General features: G+C 39.7%; 1 protein-coding gene and 1 pseudogene across 1 annotated transcript in view; both read left to right on the top strand.

The window, feature by feature from the left end:
* The window catches only part of LOC134224303 (dopamine receptor 1), a 727,585-nt gene that overhangs the window by 93,961 nt on the left and 615,960 nt on the right, over positions 1–17,664 (top strand). The gene's annotated exons all lie outside the window — the stretch shown is intronic.
* Positions 12,836–14,870, top strand: LOC134213910 (ER membrane protein complex subunit 3-like; annotated as a pseudogene).

Raw genomic sequence — 17,664 nt, forward strand, 5'->3', positions numbered from 1 at the left:
ATCAATCGCCTCCATTGTAACACCTCCAAGGAAGGTTTATCTAAGCCGGGTTGCCATTTTTCATTCATGTATCGTGAGGCCAACACGATGATACATTTATATGCACAGAGAGGTAAAACAAAATTCCAACCCGAAAATTTCCTAGACCTGATCGGGAATCGAACCCAGCCACCTTCTGCCTGCTTTGCTTTATGGCCATGACTCGTAAATTAGTTCCTTCAGAAAATCATTTGACAATTCTTTTGTAAATTCTTTTACGAGTTCCTGTTCCACATTCCTCGGAAATTTGAATGTCTTTATTAATAAGATGTTCAGCCCACGGCTCGGCTAGCTCATATTAGATTCCTCGGAAATGTTTTAAGGAATTCCTTTAGAAATTCGTTCGGAAATACAGATGATGAAAAAGTATAAAACTGCTAATGTCGCTCCAGTTCATGTGACCAACATCTATTCTGCCCCACTCACATATTAGTCCCATACCGTTTTTTCGCATACTGAGATAATAGCTATTGAAGTTCCAAATCGCATCTTCCATATGAAACTTTTAAAAAATGTATAAATTTATAAACATCATTGTATCTTTCTGAAATTTTGCTAAGTTGTTCATTCATTCGCTGGATTACCGTAAAGCGATTTAGTTTGATCGAAACATTGTTTAGTTTTGAGCAATTAGTTTATGTAAATTCTTAGTGGGTCTATTATGCGGTTACTTTCAATATGGGACTATGACTTGGTATTTTTTTCACTCATGGGCATACAAAATCGCAGTTTTTATTATGATTTATGGAAGTTCATAAGAAATGAACCCTAAATGAACTGAAATGTGATGTAAAGTCAAATGGGAATGTTATGCGAGTGTGCGCAGTATTGTGCTCAAACATAGCAGCTAAAAAACCGGTAGTTTAAGTGTCAAACCAATGTTGTTGATGCAACCAATCATACACTACAACATGATAGACAACATACGCCAAGTTAAGCTTATTGAAGCCAAATAATTTTAAATGGCAAAATAATTTTAATGGTTACAGCGCCACTATTGTTTTAGTAATTATGCTCTACTGGAAATACTTTCGGAAAATGCTTCGGATTTTTTTGAAATCCTTGGAGATTTTTAGGTATTCATTCGAAAATTTATTCACGAAAACTTTAGAAAACACCTTGAGGAATTGCTCTGGATATTCTTAGGAAAATTCTTTTGGAGGTTCCTTCGGAAATTCCTTTATGAATTTCTTTGGAAATTTTAATAAATTACTCCAGTAACTTCTCCGGAAATTTTTTCGGTCATTTCTAGAGAGTTTCTCTTCAACAAATACCCCGTTGAACATTTGGAAATTCTCTTAAAATTTTCATAGAAATTGATTTCGAAATTCCTTCGGGAATCTATTTCTAATTTTTTTTTTGAGAATTGGTTCAAGAATACCTTAAGAAATTATTTTGAAAATTCTTCTGGGAAAGTTCATTCGATATTCTATCGAAAATTCCTTTAGCAGAAATCCTTCACAATTTCCTTTAGATTTTTTCTTATGAAAATCTCTTTATTTTCTACCGTGGGAATTCTTCAAAGAATCCATTCGGAAATTCCTCCTGTATTATCTTTAGAAATTCCCCCAGGAATTCCTTCGGGGGCTCATCTTGGAAATTTCCCCAGAAATAATTTAGAAAATTACGCTTATAATTCCTGGGACACGTGATTCATTTGTAAAACAACACGAATTTTTTTTTTTGAAAATTGATCGAAAAATTTCTTCCAAAGTTCTTCCAGAAACTGCCTTGAAATCCTTAATTATTATATATTTTTTCAATACATTCATGAATAATTTCCGAGCGAATTCTCAGAAGATTTTACAAGCAAAGCCTAATTGATTTCTCGAATAAATGGTAGCTCTCTTTAGGTATTGCTTTGGGAATTATTCAGAAATTCCTTTGAAGCTCGATAAACGTTTTTTGTCCATATATCGGAACAACGATCCATACGTGTTCAATTCTTAAATTTGTTAATTTTTTTCATGTTCGAAAGTTCCCTGATTGTGTTCGAAATTCTCTGATAATTCCAGCATTTTCCAGGTTTTCCAAGTAGTAGTCACCCTGTGGAAATTCTGGAAAATTCCGAAGAACTCTCCATGGCAATTTAAAAAAAATCTCGTGCTAATTAGAATAAATTTCCTACGAAAACTCCTAGCAATTTCCATTGAAATCGATTTTTTTTTCTCATTTTGAAAAATTTCACGCCGAATATTTCTGGTGAAAACTCCAGCAAGTTTCCCGTAAAAACTCCTTAGAGTCTCCCGTGGATGTTCCGAAAAATGTTCAGTGTAAATTTGACAAAATATTTTGTTGAGTATTCTGGAGCACAAAATTTAGAACAATTTCTTATGAAAATTCTGAAAAGTTTCTCATGCAATTTCCAATGGGAATTACAAAGAGCTGCAAAGTAGTTCCTGTAGAGAATTCGAAAATAATTTTCAATAATGAATATTTTGGAGAAAAAAAATCTGGAAAAGATGCTCCCGTTGATGTCTTGTAAATATCCCGTAAAAATGAAAAAAAAAAAAAAAATCTTCGAGAACGTAATAAAAAAATCACGCTGCCGCCGTCGGTTAAAATGGCTTTCGGCGTGATGTCGAAAACGCCACCGCCGCTGGCCAAAATTCTGACAACCGCCGCCGCCGTCGATTTTCGGAGCGGCGCACACCTCTAGCCACCCATCGCTTACGCAATATTGCAATATCCAAGAAAACGTTTGCAAACTCGCGGCCAGAATGCCATAATCAGTATCTCACTCCCTGGTCTCCTGTGCATTTTGAGCGGCACACGGTCGGGGACTTGTTTGGGGACACATGCAGCGTTTTGTAAGGATTTAACAGAGCCTACTGTCAAATCCCGCCACGTTCTAGATAGCCGCCCTAGCTCACAAAGACTGTGGGGATAGGTCGTGAAGTCCTTAGACATGGTCCCTACTGCCTCTCATGGTATGGAATGGTACTGAAGCGTCAACAGAACCTTTCATGAAACGAATCTGCGAGTCGCGGCGACAGTTGCGTCGCGAGTATTTGAAGGAAACTTGACATGGGCTACGTAGCATTTTTAGCATTGGAGCACGAATTATAATACGAAGTGTGGCACCTCACACATTGAATCATAGCCTCACACATTGAATCATCAAATCAATAGCCCATTTCGATTTGTGCATTATTTTAAGGAAAAGAGAACGTAGGATAATAAATATCTGCATTATATAGAGGAGCTGTTCCCATATTTTCATCTCAGTGTAACAACTTCACCACATCTTGTTGAAACAAAAGTATGAAGCTCATGTTGTATCACTTCTTTTTGCAAACATACAAAACCGCCATCGGGGGTGACAATGGGTCTGGGGGGTGAGAATGGGTCATCGCTCTCACCGGCAGTCTGGCGGTCTGGCGGAGCAAAATCGTTCAAAAGGTCTCTTATATTTTAGTCTTCTTGCCCTCAGATACATTAAATCTATTCTGCAAGCATTCAAAGTAGTTGACCCATTGATTGTCACCGCCGATGACGGTAGGGGAGAATGTTCCCAAACCGACCCCCCTAAATGGCAGCGGCCATGAGGTTGCGAAAATCGATTTTTTGCCATGTTTTGTAGTCTATATTGTAACAAGATTTTTAGTCAAATATATTGGATTAAATTACTTTATTTCGGCACCAACATTTCAAAAGGAAGAAACTGCTTTTGTAAACAAGAGCTACTCAATGAATTAAAAAAGGCTTCAGATTAACACATGGTCTGGATCTCCACATAAAGCATTTTACGGTTTATGGGAACACTCAGAACACCCCAATAATGTCTACGGGTGACGTTTTAGGCCCTCTTCCTCTACAGCAGTGGTTCTCAACCTTTTTGTTGAGAGGTACCCCTTCGAATATTTCCATTAATTGAGGTACCCCCTATGTTTTTATGCTGTGAATGAAATTTAGCGCAACTCATAAAATATATTAAAAAAATGGACCTGTAGACTAACGGATTATATGGTTTTCCATAAACATTCTTGTAATTTTCATTTTTCGTGAAACATTCCAATTCAAAATAAGTTCACGCTTCCTACAAAACTTTTTTGACTATTGAAGGCTACCGAGAGTATTGAATGGAGGCTTCCAAGCCCTTTTGAAAGTAGTATTCCGCGTCTCTTGAAAAGAACCTTTCGAGCTTCTTGAAAAGTGGCTTTTGAGCTTCTTGGAAGACGGTTTTCGAGTCACTTAAAAGGAGGCTTCTGAGCATCTTAAAAGGACGCCTCTTATGAAGAAAGCTTCCAAGTCTCTCATTCGAGCCACTTTGAAGGAGGTCTCTGAGGACACCTCAGAGCCTTTTTAAAGTACGTTTCCAAGCCTCTTGAAAAATGATTACCGAGCTTCTTTAAAGGAGGGCTTCCGAGTATTTTGAAACGTGGCTTCCGAACCATTTAAAAAAAAGGTTTACAAACCACTTGAATGAGGCCTCCGAGCCTCACGAAAGGAACTTTCCAAGCCTGTTAAAAATGCTTTCCGAGACTTTTAAAAGAAGGCTTCCGAGCATCTTTAAAGTATGCTTTCGAACCACTTGAGAAAAGGATTTAGAACATCTTGAATGGCGTCCTCCGAGCCTCTTGAAAGGAGTCCTCCAAGATGATTGGAAGGAGGCTTACGAGAAGCGTAGAAGGATGCTTCCAATTCTCTTGCAATGAAGAAACTGAGTTTTTTTTTTTTGGGAAAAAGTCTTCATGTCGTTCAAATGGAGGCTCTAGATTTTAGTTGAGAAGCATATTCTCAACATATTGTACAACATTCTAGCAATCAGGTAGATTGCATGTTCAATCAAGGTTTTGTTCTTTTGATATTTTATCCCACAGCCCTTCATCCACTGTGCTGGTTGAGGAGGGCATGATTCAATAGGCCATGATTTACTAATCGCCATGAAATAAAGAATACTAAATTATTTAAACTTTTTCTATAAGTTTTGATTAAAATTGTAGTTAATCCGCCATTACGCATTTTTATCCGAGGTACCGAGTTCAGTGCGTGAACTCTCTTGTTTCGGACAGCAGAACAATCGCGTGGTCGGCCGAATTATTGTGTTCTGCATTGCGCGGCCGGTAATAAAATTAATCAATTCAGTGCGTGATCTCTCTTTTTTCGAAGCGGACTTGGTAGTCATATGGCTACTGCCTCTGCCTCGTACGCAGGAGGTCGTGGGTTCAATCCCAGGGTCCGTTCCATTCTCCTACTTTGTATCATTCTCTTCATTTCTCATGTTCTAGCAATCGCTAGAACTGGAAATGGACTTCCCTACCGTTTCCATTACTATTCCTATACCTTCAACTTGAGTATTCTAACAGTAATCTGCTAGAATTGGAAATGAACTATTGAGCTCGTTTCCTACATCCAATTAGAAATTCCATGAGTTACCTTCTCCTATCTATCACATTGGCAGCTCGTTAACCAAGACGGACCTCTGCCTCTCCAACCTAACCCAGAAATTCCAATAAATTCCGCATGAACTCGTGGCAAGTGCAGAGGTATATTCGGCTTGCAGTGGGCGAGTGATTGAATCATCATTTCCTCCCCCTTCCCTACATTGACTTGCATTCTGACGTGGCAGGCGCCAGTATGACCTAACAAATGAGATCACCAGTACTTGTACATTGAAGATGTGTGCTAGTCCCAAGCAAACATCTGTTGGTTCCCTGTGCAAGAACAGCTGATCTGGTCATAATGGAGTAGCAACTACGAGCAGTCAATCAAGCTCAAGCTCAAGCTCAAGCTCATTACGCATTTTTATCCGAGGTACCCCCTGGGCCCAGCGAAGGTACCCCCAGGGGTACATGTACCCCAGGTTGAGAACCGCTGCTCTACAGAGTTAATTAATTGAATGTAAGGGCTGGCTCGTCTCTAGGGACAATGGTAGTATACCGGCTTGTATTGCGGAGCTTAAGACAAACAGAATACAGAAATGTTTAATGAAACAGGTATTTGATCGCGAGATACATATTTTTCTCACGACAAACCATCAGCTTGGCAACCTCAATGAGAGAAATTTCTTTACCGTTCTATACCACAACCGCAGCCCCTAAAATATACGTTTTATGCAAATATCAAGATGAGTTTTTTTCTCGGAGCTGCATAATACTCAATGGTTTCACCACCAGAAAAAAAACTATGCTTTCCATCTCCCTTCGTAGAGGATGGGAATTTAATTTTCGTCATGCTTACACACCGAGCAGAAACTATGAATTCAATCTCCCAAACTTAAGTTCCATAGTGCCGTCCGCTTTTTTGTGGAAAGAGGATTAAATTCTTTAGCACTCTACTCTTCTCCATCGAAGCAACACCAACCGTACCATCATCATCCGCATCGTCATTCGACAGAAGCACTATCCAGTGAAGCATTTTAAGGATTAAAAAAGTATGTCCACTGTTGTCCCTAGTTTGGTTCAATTCCGATCAGATTGGATACATTCTTCGCTAAACCATTCTCCAAAAGTCAAAATCCCTCCGCTATTGCAAATACATTCCAACAATTCATCATGAGCGGGGTATCGACTGAACCCGCGTAGCAGTGAGCAGTTCCAAAATCGAGACAGATCGACCATGCACGGTGATCCAAAATTTCGAATGAACTTTTGCAATTCGAAATGGGAGATATGCATAAGCCTTTTCTGCTGTTTGTTTGAATTTGCATTTCAAACAATCGTGTGCTTTCTAATATAACTATGATGTATTCAGATCCCACACTATGAATCATCCCTTGAGAATCAAACTGCAAAACTTATTTATCGCCATTTCGAAGGATCAGTCGTGTGCACGTACATCGTTTTGCTTTAGGGCAAAGCAACACTGCGGCGGAATATTTGGAACACCCTACCGTGCGTACTATCGCTCCAAACCGGCTTCATCGATGGCTCCAAGCCAGGTGCATACAAATTGGTCGAACGCATCCTTTCGGCGATGGTTTGCGTATTGTGCCAATGTCACCATTGTGTGTCAACTGTCAATAGAGGTCTGAACGTTCCTCTTCCACATGCCACCTTTTGTGGATCGAGTTTTTGGCGAATGGGGAAAATATTCTCTCGGCTGGCGAACTCGAGGTTGTTTCGTGCAAGCCATTTACAGGGACCGGTACTTTGCCTCCAGCACTGGTATATCTGCATTCATTTATTCAACCATAATTTCAAAGGATTCTGGCGAGCAGAGATATCGATTTGTTCCCGGCAGGGATTCCGTTTTGTTATGCCCAGTGTGATTGAGTTTGATACGCGTCGCCCTTTTGTAACACTGCATACCGTCATCGTCGAATCGGAGTGACAATGAGTGGAATCGGGGTGAGAATGTGTCACTGTTTCAACTATTTTGAATTCCTGCATAATGGACATTTTTTCTACTTCCGCCGTTCATGCTGTTTGCGAATCAAAGCGATGATCCATTGTCACCTCACTATGCCTATTGTACATAACAGAGACACATATTATAAAATTATTCTGAGCGTAGCCAACATATCGTTGTTTGTTTTTTCTTAAGTTTCGAAAAAAATATTATTCTGCATTACTGTTTAATTAAAAATAATATTTTTTTTTCTTTTTAGGTAAGGCATCACATCTGATAAATGAAATATTGGAATATCTGCCGACTGGTGAGTATGAATATTCAAAAATTATTATTTTCTAACAAAATTGCTGATGCAAAATCCTAAGACGGTAAGAATGTCGTTGCAAATCTATTGTCGAGCATTCATCCGCAAATTATGTTCAGTTTCAAATGAAGAAGACTTTTACTTACTTACTTACGGGTGACGCCAACGTGAAAGATCTCTATTATTATTACTATTATTTGACAATAATACAGTAATATCCTGATTTTATCACCCCCTGGTGAATTTTGGGGTGATAAAACAGGATATGTGACAAAATTGGAAAAAAAATATTTCCATTTTTTTCATTTATTCCATAAATATGAATCATTTTATGCCTTGGAAAGGCCAAATGCGTTGTCGGTACCCGTTATTTCTTGTCGAAATTGCTTACAGAATATTTCCCAGGTACTCAGAAGTCGTTCGTAATACACTACAGGCGGTGAAATTTATTTCATGAAAATCAATGTTGTTTGTGATATTATTTACGAAAATAAAAAGAATGACAATTTTGTTTGGGGTGACAAAATCGGGTCGGAAACGTGATAAAATCGGGACGTGATAAAATCAGGTCGAAAACGTGATAAAATCGGGGGTAGACAAAATCGGGTCAACACTGTAGCTACATAAATTTAATTTTAATGAGAAATTAATTTCGGTTTTTTCTCTAAATATTAAAATAGTATTATTAATCAAACTTTGAAATTGAATTCAAGATTTCGTTTATATAGAATCAGTAACAACATAACAACAATCAATATAATAGGCATGTTCTCACGTGAAAGCTATTCACAGTTATATTGAGCAAAGCCAATAAAGGCAGAGTTTGGCCAAGAACTAAGACAACAAATTTCATAGAACGACTGCATACGAGTGATTAATCTTTACCTCATATAGTTGTAACACGTGAAACAGTCAAGAATTCCTCGTACCATCTGCACCAGACGACTACTCAGGAACCTGACTGTTGCACCGGAAAGCTCATTCCGAGCTACCTACTCAGCATCACTCCGGTAATGTTGGCGGAATCCCACAAGACAACAAATGACCACACAAGAAGCAACAACAATATTGGTCAGTCATCTCAAACCCATCAACATCATCTCCATCATCAAAATTTATTTACTTATAGGGTAAACTGGGGTAATATGCACCCCCGGGGCAAAACGACCTTTTGGCATTTTTAGCAATGTTCCAGGAATATTTTCACAAATGTTTACTGCTGGATTGGTAGTTCGAGACCCGAACTACATGAACTGTAGTAAATACTCTTGAAAAACTGCCGAAAATGTCAAAGGGTCGTTTTGCCCCGGGGGTGCATATTACCCCAGTTTCCCCTATGTGTCTCCCCTCACGGACCACCTCAGGTCCCGACCCAGACTCGGTTCGGTGGTGAATCCCTACTGCATGTATGTGTGGTGCGTTGTACCTACCTACGAGAGGTGTGCGCTGTTCTGGTGCAGTTGTGCGGAAATTCGAGAATACATCTTCCCCCATCACCCGCACACGAGAGGACAGGCGGCGGTGGCTTTCGCCGGAGGGGTCAAAACCATAAATAACTTTGTATGAGAAGCTACGAGACTGTGCAGTGCTGGAAAACGGAAAATCTGGTGCACAGCTTTTCCATGTCCGCCCATCCATCGAAGCCACGGTAGTAGGACGTAGCATGGGGTGATGTTTTCGGGACGTCGTCGGGAGACATGCAAACAGGACCTAAACGCTCAGATAAAGTAGCATCAACAGCAACAACAACAACAACAACTGCATGTGGGATGCGAGTCGATTGCATGTGCCCAGGACAGGTGACAAGCAGTGAAGATTTTAATTTTCTAGTTGTTAGCAGGAAATAAATCTGTCGAGTGGGTTTCGAGGACATTCCGTCCGCATGCAACGGATGCCAGGAAGATGATCTGGGGATGATTCTGTCGGAATAATAGTCGTCACCTGCCTGCGGGCGGTTGTGGATGCTGGAAGAGTTCTAACATGATGGATAACATTTATTGCAGTGTGGTTGTATACAGGATTAAGTTTCAATTTGAATTGGTATTGCCTCCAGAATGTTAGATGCATCAAATTTCATTGGTTGGTATTATTCAAACTAAGAAACGTTGGTACATTTTATTGGAAATGTGTTGTTATTCTTTCCAATAGAAACGTTCGTCCCAACCTATATCCGACCATATGCTCCTGCGCTCTGAGATTTTGAAAATATTGATAATGAAAGTAGGATAAACTATCAAGTCATGTTATGTCTAGTCGCAATGGATAATTTCGGAAGAGGATTTTATTTTATCCCTTACTTTTAATTTTCCAAACTTACTCTGTAAAAATATCATGAGTTTTTCACATGAATCGCAATATCAAGTAACATCTTCCGCCTCTACAACTTTCCTTAGTTTAGGGACGAAACAAAACCTATTCCATATGTTTACAATTTCTAACAATAAAATAAATTTTTCACTTAGCACTGCGGTGAGGTGGCTGAAAAGGGTAATTAATAAGGGTATGCGATAACACACTTTTCCCTAACGAAACGAAACGAAACGAAATTCAAAATGTCTGTGTTGATTCGAAACGAAACGAAACGAAATATAAATTAACTTTCGAGATTTCGAAACGATACGAAATCAAGGCCCATTTAATTCGAAATTTTACGAAACGAAACGAAATTTAATTTTTTTTCCGCGGAATTTTTAATTAATTGGTTTTAAATTATTTATGGATTTCTGATTTCACTTTTCAAAGCCAAGTAACTGTTGTGCTACCAATAGAGTTATAATAACAGGAGAAGAAATTTGTACACGTAAAAAAAAAAATGTTTTTTTTTTGTTAAATATCTTGGCTGTGCATATGCACAGCATACGTTTCGAAATGGACAAATTGATATGAAATTTTCGAAAAAGAATCCATTTCGAAACATATGCTGTGGATATGCACAGCCAAGATATTTAACAAAAAAAAAATGCACTTGTCATAAGACGAGTTCATATAATCCGAAAGAAAAAACTTTTACATCGCATTAGTCACATACATTCCGAAACTTATACTTTTCATTAACTTATGAATGTTCTAAGCATTTTGATATGGGATCATTCATTAGGTGGCATAATGAAGAGTATACGTACTTTCGAATGGTTTTTTGCCATAACATATAAGGTTATTTTTTTTACGTGTAGTAAATCGTCGCGTTCCCGTTTATATAGGCAATACCCCAGCATTTGTGCCACTTTCAAAAGAATGCATTGTTGAGCGTGTGATCCCAAATCTGACCAGTTTTATATTAGTAAGTATATAAAAATATACAAATTGTGTCATTTTAAGTTACAATTTCGTAAAAAAACTTATCTCATTTAAGAATTATGTGGTTATACAAAATCATACTTCATATTGTTTTATCAGCGTGAGCAGGGTTGTTAATAGTTGATTTATCGTTATCGCCGATAAAGTTGATTGTGATCAACGTTATCGGTTGCTACGATAACGATGAATCAACTGAATTATTATCGTAGTTCGATAATTTAACGTAAGTTAACTCGATAATTTTGCGATAAAGTGGTTATTAGATAACGCGAATAAAGTCGGTGTAAAATTTTGACAGAAGTCGATAATGGAACAAATTGTTTGCAGCTGGTTGATCAGAGTTAATTTTGATTGAAGCGAGGCACTCTAAAATTATTGCTTTATGCCTGCTACTCTACGAATTTATGAAATTGAGGAGCTCTGTTGGTTGTTAGTGTTTTTTTACTATGCAGCATAGATGTTACAATAAGAAGATCGCGAAAATTTGTACTACCCAGGCGGACTCAATTCTCTGAGACAGTGATACTTCAATATAAGTTCGCTTTTAATGAGAGAGCATTATGACTTTCCTTTGCTAATCATTATCGTATAAGCAAGAATATTCACCTGGAATTGGAACCCATCGGTAATATATTGGGATCCAAGTACTAGAAATTTATTTGATGCAGCGATCTGTAGTGCTGCATTTCAGGCAGCACCAGTACTGAGTGAACATTATCTCAACAGATTGGTGGACTAACCTCGTCATCTATGATTTGAAGGCTCGGCCCATAGTCTTATATACAATCAGCTCGACGAGCTGAGCTATTGTGTGTTTTTCATTATATATGTGTTTGATAACAGTGTTATGATTTATTTAAGCGGCGCAGCCAAATTTTTTGTTAATATAAAGTATGGTTTGAGTTGAAATTTGTTTCCAAATTCCGCGGAATTCCGTTAAATTTCGTTAGAAGCTAGTTTTTTCAAGCGAAATTTTTGTAATTTTACGAAACGAAACGAAATCAAGAAATCAGATTTCGCCATGCTCAAATTCCGCGAAATTCCGCGGAATTTCGTTTCGAACCACCTGAAACGAAATTTTTCGAAATACCGCATATGCTTAGTAATTAAATACCTGTGGAAATGCTCATAGAAACTCTACATTGGCGGTGCTAGCCATTGATATTTGATGGGGCACCACTTGGTGCGAGCACGTTGTCTTAGAGAACTATACTGCCGCTAACCGCAAGTCGAGCACATCTGTATATGGGCCCCCATATACAGATGCGCTCGACTTGCGGTTAGCGGCAGTATAGCGTGCTTGCGACGACTGGTGCCCCACCTCTCGCTCCGGTAGTGGAACTCTAGCTACCGGGTCGGTGATGCCGAGAAGACAAACCATCTATTCAATGAAAAATCACAATATGTTTCCTGCTAGACCATTTTATTTACTTCTAACATTTATGATTGTCTTTTTTGGAATTGGTCCCACTGTGCACCGGCATCCTAGAGGTCGGATAACAAAATCGTTTAAAAAAGGTCTCTTATATTTTAGTCTTCTTGTCCTCAGATACATCCAATCTATTCTACGAGCATTCTAAGTACTTGAAACAGTGACCCATTCTCACCCCCATTTGACCCATTGTCACCTCCGATGACGGTAGTGATTTCTTTTTGAACGAAAACAATCAGTTCTTAGGATTCCGGATAATCGATTGCCATCGATTGCATGATCGGATAATCTATTATTTCTCGTCTTCGAAAGTTCTACATTCAAATTTAAACTTTTCCTGCTTTCAACTTAGTGTTCTGTTAGCGTTTCCACAATTATTTTTTTTTTGGAAGAGAAGTACACGGACGTATTACCAATTATACAACAGTTGCCCTTTCGAGAAGTTGTTCCATAACCAGCTAATAACGATGGGATATCAGGTAATTCCTCGTATCCATCAAATCTGCTTTGGAAACATTTCACACCTTTTCTCTCTCTTGTTCTAGAGACAGAGAGACAGATCGATTGTACCAGGTCGATCGAATGTTGGATCTACTAATACGGATGTCTGACGGCCAACTTGATCGGCACACACCATCAGCTTGATTTGGTAGTTCCAATGCCAACTTCCAATTGTCTTAGAAACCAGCACAGTGAGACTGGATACGAATGCTGGTTGTGTGTTTGGAGGAAGTAGCCGAAGGGTCCACACCGTTGTTGATTGGGACGAACTCCTTAGAACGACGAAGCTTTAGTTTTTGTAGGATATTGACGGATCGACAACCAACAATGCGCGAGCCCACAACGAGGAGCCAGATGATGAGAATGCCTTCACCAGAGCTGTCGATAGAAGAACGGTAGAAGGAACGATATGCTTGGCTTCGTTGAAAGGAATCGGAAGTGGCTGGTTTGTGGCGCAGGGACCGTGGTGGCTTGGACGAAGCTGACTGCTGATGATTGATGGGAGTGTACGAATATGGAGTCTGTCCACAGCTACTTTATTTTACATGAGTTGGTAAAATTTTACTGAGTTTTTGGACTACGGATCACCCAGTAATTCCAACAGAAATATTTTACATTACCGAATTGTCAGCATAAACGAGAAATGTCAAATAAACATTAAAATCCGTAAATTAAATAATTTTGTTTTTGTGAACATAACTGAGTTAGTCAGTAAATGAGGATTTATGTTTTGGAAAATATTTTACTGATTGGACAGCATATCTATATAAACAATGCGCTTTAGCATGAAATATTAGTAAGTAAGAAATTTCAGGGGTTTTGTGATTTTTTTTATTCCTCTCTTTATTTGGTAGGCACTTTGTGTTACTTAACCGCTACTGTGCCGAGATCTACTGTGGCATTCTGCTGCCAGAATCCACACAGAATCTATTTTTAGATTTTCCATTATCATTATTGTTGTCGTTGCTTGTCCATCTCATCGTGAGTCCATTGTGTCCGTTTGTCCATGTCGTCTATCCAATGATCGTTGCATTGTTCGGTTGCCATTTATCCGGGTAACGTTGGAGGAATGCCTTCGAGAAGAGCAAATTGTCAGTCGCCATCAGGCAGCCGTGACGGTAAGGCGTGCACCCCAGAACGCCACCGTATGGGCTGCGGATCCGGCGACTGACGAGGGTTTGGTGGAGGGGCTGGGAATCGAACCCATGACCATTCGCTTGTAAGGCGAACGTGTAGCCAACTACGCTACGGGACCCCCTTTGGGTTTTGTGATAATTTCTGCTAGATTTTGTAACCCTAGCAGCACACATATTCCACATGTGTTACTGCGCCTCATATGTGACCGGATTCAGTCACAATCAAGTTGCTGCAACCATTTTTGTATGGCTTGTGCTGCTCGGGAAGTTAAATGCGATTTTTTAATGTTGATCCAAAGTTATACATGGTGTAACGAAAACATGGCAGAGTTGGGTGTTTCTGCAGATTCTGGTTATCACCTTTCTGGTCGGAATCATCCGCCAATGCTTCTCAATGTGGATTTCATCCCACAAAAAAAAACAAATACCTCACCCCGCAGTCGTTTGCTTTGAGACGGCATTACTTCAACAATCAGAAAACGGGTTATTTCACGACACAGATACGGGCTCCACCCAGTCCCAATTGATCCGCAATGTTGTCACTTCATGATAGTAATGGGGGGTTAGATCAATTGGATGTTCTCCGGGTTTGTGTCGACGAAGGTTCCATTCCCGCTGACGTTGTGCTTCAAGCCGATGCTGCAGCTGGGTATCGAATTGGCCTCGTGTTCGGCCCATACTGGTTCTGGGAGAAAACAATGCTGCTGATCAGACGCAAACCATGCAAGACCAAATGTCCGGAGCAGCGGTAGCTATGCCGCAGGATCCCAAAGCCGCCTTCAAAGCAAAGTGGGAAGCGCTCGATGCTGAAAGTGGGAAGATGCTGATGGCGGCCAGTGGCGTATCTTCGTCGGATGCTGTCTAACACAGTCGAGAGGAGGCTGCTCTTAAAATCTAGAATCGAATCTAAATATGGCAATTAGTTGCTGTTTTTTTTATTATTTGTTAGCGATTATGAGACTTGAGACTTTAGAGACTTGTGTAAATAACCAAGAGAACAACAGCAAAGGGCTCTACAATAGCGTTCATTATTTTTTTAATAACTAGGTAGTCGGTAAATTTTCATTTTTCACAGGTGGCGCTGTTTTGATATGTACCGACTTCTTGTGCAGTTCGGCAATTTACGAATTTAATGATTTGTTCAGTAATACAGTAAACGTCAGAACAATAAAATTTTTTTTTTTACTGATACTCGGGAATTTATTACTGACAATCATTGAGGTCAACTAAAAAACTTGTACCTATTTCAGTAAAAAAGATATTTTAAGGTGGTTATACAACAAAGCCACAAATCGGCCATCTTGGAAACCACGTGTTTTTTCTAGTGATTTTTCAAGAGCACGAATTGAGAGAACAACAACGTCCATGGGGATCACAACATCTGTAGATCGTTTGATTACTCATGCTAAGCAATCGACTTTAATTTCAGCATTGTACAAAAAATATTACGCTGGTTTTGAACTTTTGATAATAGGAGTAGAAAACCGTGTGGTGAATTTGAAATTAACCACATGGCTTGATTGTATAATCACCTTAAAATTGAAACTCAGCAAACAAAATACCGAGCATTGAAAAGCTGGTTAAGTGTGTTTTTTTGTTTATTTCTTGAGCAAGGATACATGGAAATCTGCAACCAGACACCTGAGGAGGTAACTCAGGTAGTGTGGGGATGAGTGTCATAGTAATTCTCACCCGACCCACTAAAACCAAAACCCTTTCACCAGTCCGTATCCCCCCGGCCCGCAATCGAGCATTAAGTTTCGGGGGGGGGGGGTGGTGCATCGAGGACGCTCACGCCAAAAGGAATAATAAAACACACAACATCGACTTATGAGTGGTAACCTCAACCACCCGTCGATCGCGAGCCGTGTTAGAGGCCTAACGGTCTCTATCACTAACTCGTGTAATGGAGACGAGCACCACGGCAATAACATTCCACGAATGAACCGCATCGACCGCCGTATTTACATACGGGGGCAGCCGCAGCTCACCCGCGACAAGTTTGACCAGGGTGAGCGGGTTGTTCATAGCATGACAGGGTCTCTACTGCAGACGTTGGTTTTGTTCAAACGCCACCACCGCAACATAATCTGTCTAGCTGCCGTGTTCACACCATCCCATATAACTTCATCCCGGCACATCCTCTCAATGAGGTTGTCCGGGGTTGTGTCCATGCCGCTGATAAGCAGCATGTCGCGTCGTTCAACATCAAATCGCGGGCATGCGAACATCGCATGCTCTGCTGATTCCTCTACGCCCTTGCACTCCGGACAATCCGCAGAGTCTGCGAATCCGAATCTATGCAAGAACTTCTTAAAGCAGCCATGTTCAGATAACACCTGTGTTAGGTGGAAATTTACCTGACCATGTTTTCTATTCACCCAGTGTGACACCTCCGGAATCATTCTGTGGGTCCAACGACCTTTGACTGCAGTGTCCCATGCTCTTTGCCATTCGAGCAGCGAGACTGCTCTCTTGACACGTCGCACTTGCACCACGTCTCGGTCGTTAAAACACTCCAGCAGGATGTCTATCGGCATCACACCCGCAATGACGCACACCACCTCATATGATATGGTGCGGTATGCGCTTACAACCGGCAAACACATCTGTCGGTGTACTCTGATAAGTTTCTTAACATTATACTCGGCTTCTAGTGCCACGGACCATGCTCGAACGCCATATCTAGGGCTTCCATTCTCGGGAAGGATTTCCCGGGAAATGAACATTAGTTTCCCGAATTTCCAGGGAAGTGTTTTTACAAGTTTTTAGTCTTATTAACTAAATCTAAGGTGTTAATTAATTAATTATATTTTTTACTAATATTTGCTCTTCGTTCTCTTGATTGATGGAGAAATACCAATACGAATAAATGTGCATAAAGCAATAGTGTCTCTGAGAACGCAGATGCTTGTGGGTGCAGAGCGACATGCTTCAAATATCACAGATATTTGAGTACTACTTTTACCGAGATTCGCACAGCAGAGGCCCAGCAAAATAGTTTTTACCGAGATTTCTTTTAAAATTGCTGAAAATCAGCAAATAATTTGCTGAAAACCAGATAACTGGCTGTGCGGATTTTGCCGAGCTGCAAAAATAAAAACTGAGTGTATACATCGATTAGGAATACGACATACTTCAGAAGGCAACAAAGGACCTAAGAAAAATCTCATCAGGACACTGCAGACCTTATGCTTGATCAAGATCTAGAATCCGCAAAATAAAGATAAAACCTCTAAATTCTCTGGTGCGAAGTAAATAAAGCTTTTGGGCATAGACAGAACACTTGCTTAGAAAACTCATCAATTCTGTGTTTATTCTATGCCACATCCACTGAAAGTGAGTTCTTGTTTCCTATCTCAGTAATTATATGCTGTGAAAGCCGTTCTAGTCTATCTTTCGTATTTCTCTGGAGTTAAATCGTCGTTTTTTTAAGATTTAATTTTTATTAGACGTATCCACGTTTTCAAGAAATATCTGCGATTCAACGGGTTTGCTCATAATCGCTTTCGCATGATGAGATATCCTTTTAAAAAAAAATCAGCTAAATCGTACAAAATTTGGAAGTGGTTCAAATCGATTTTGCGTTTTTAAGTGTCTTCTCAGACTTCTAAATAAATCTATCAGAAGATATGAATATTTAAATTTTATGCTGCAAC

The sequence above is a fragment of the Armigeres subalbatus genome, chromosome 1, assembly GCF_024139115.2.
Source record: "Armigeres subalbatus isolate Guangzhou_Male chromosome 1, GZ_Asu_2, whole genome shotgun sequence".
Lineage (NCBI taxonomy): Eukaryota > Metazoa > Arthropoda > Insecta > Diptera > Culicidae > Armigeres > Armigeres subalbatus.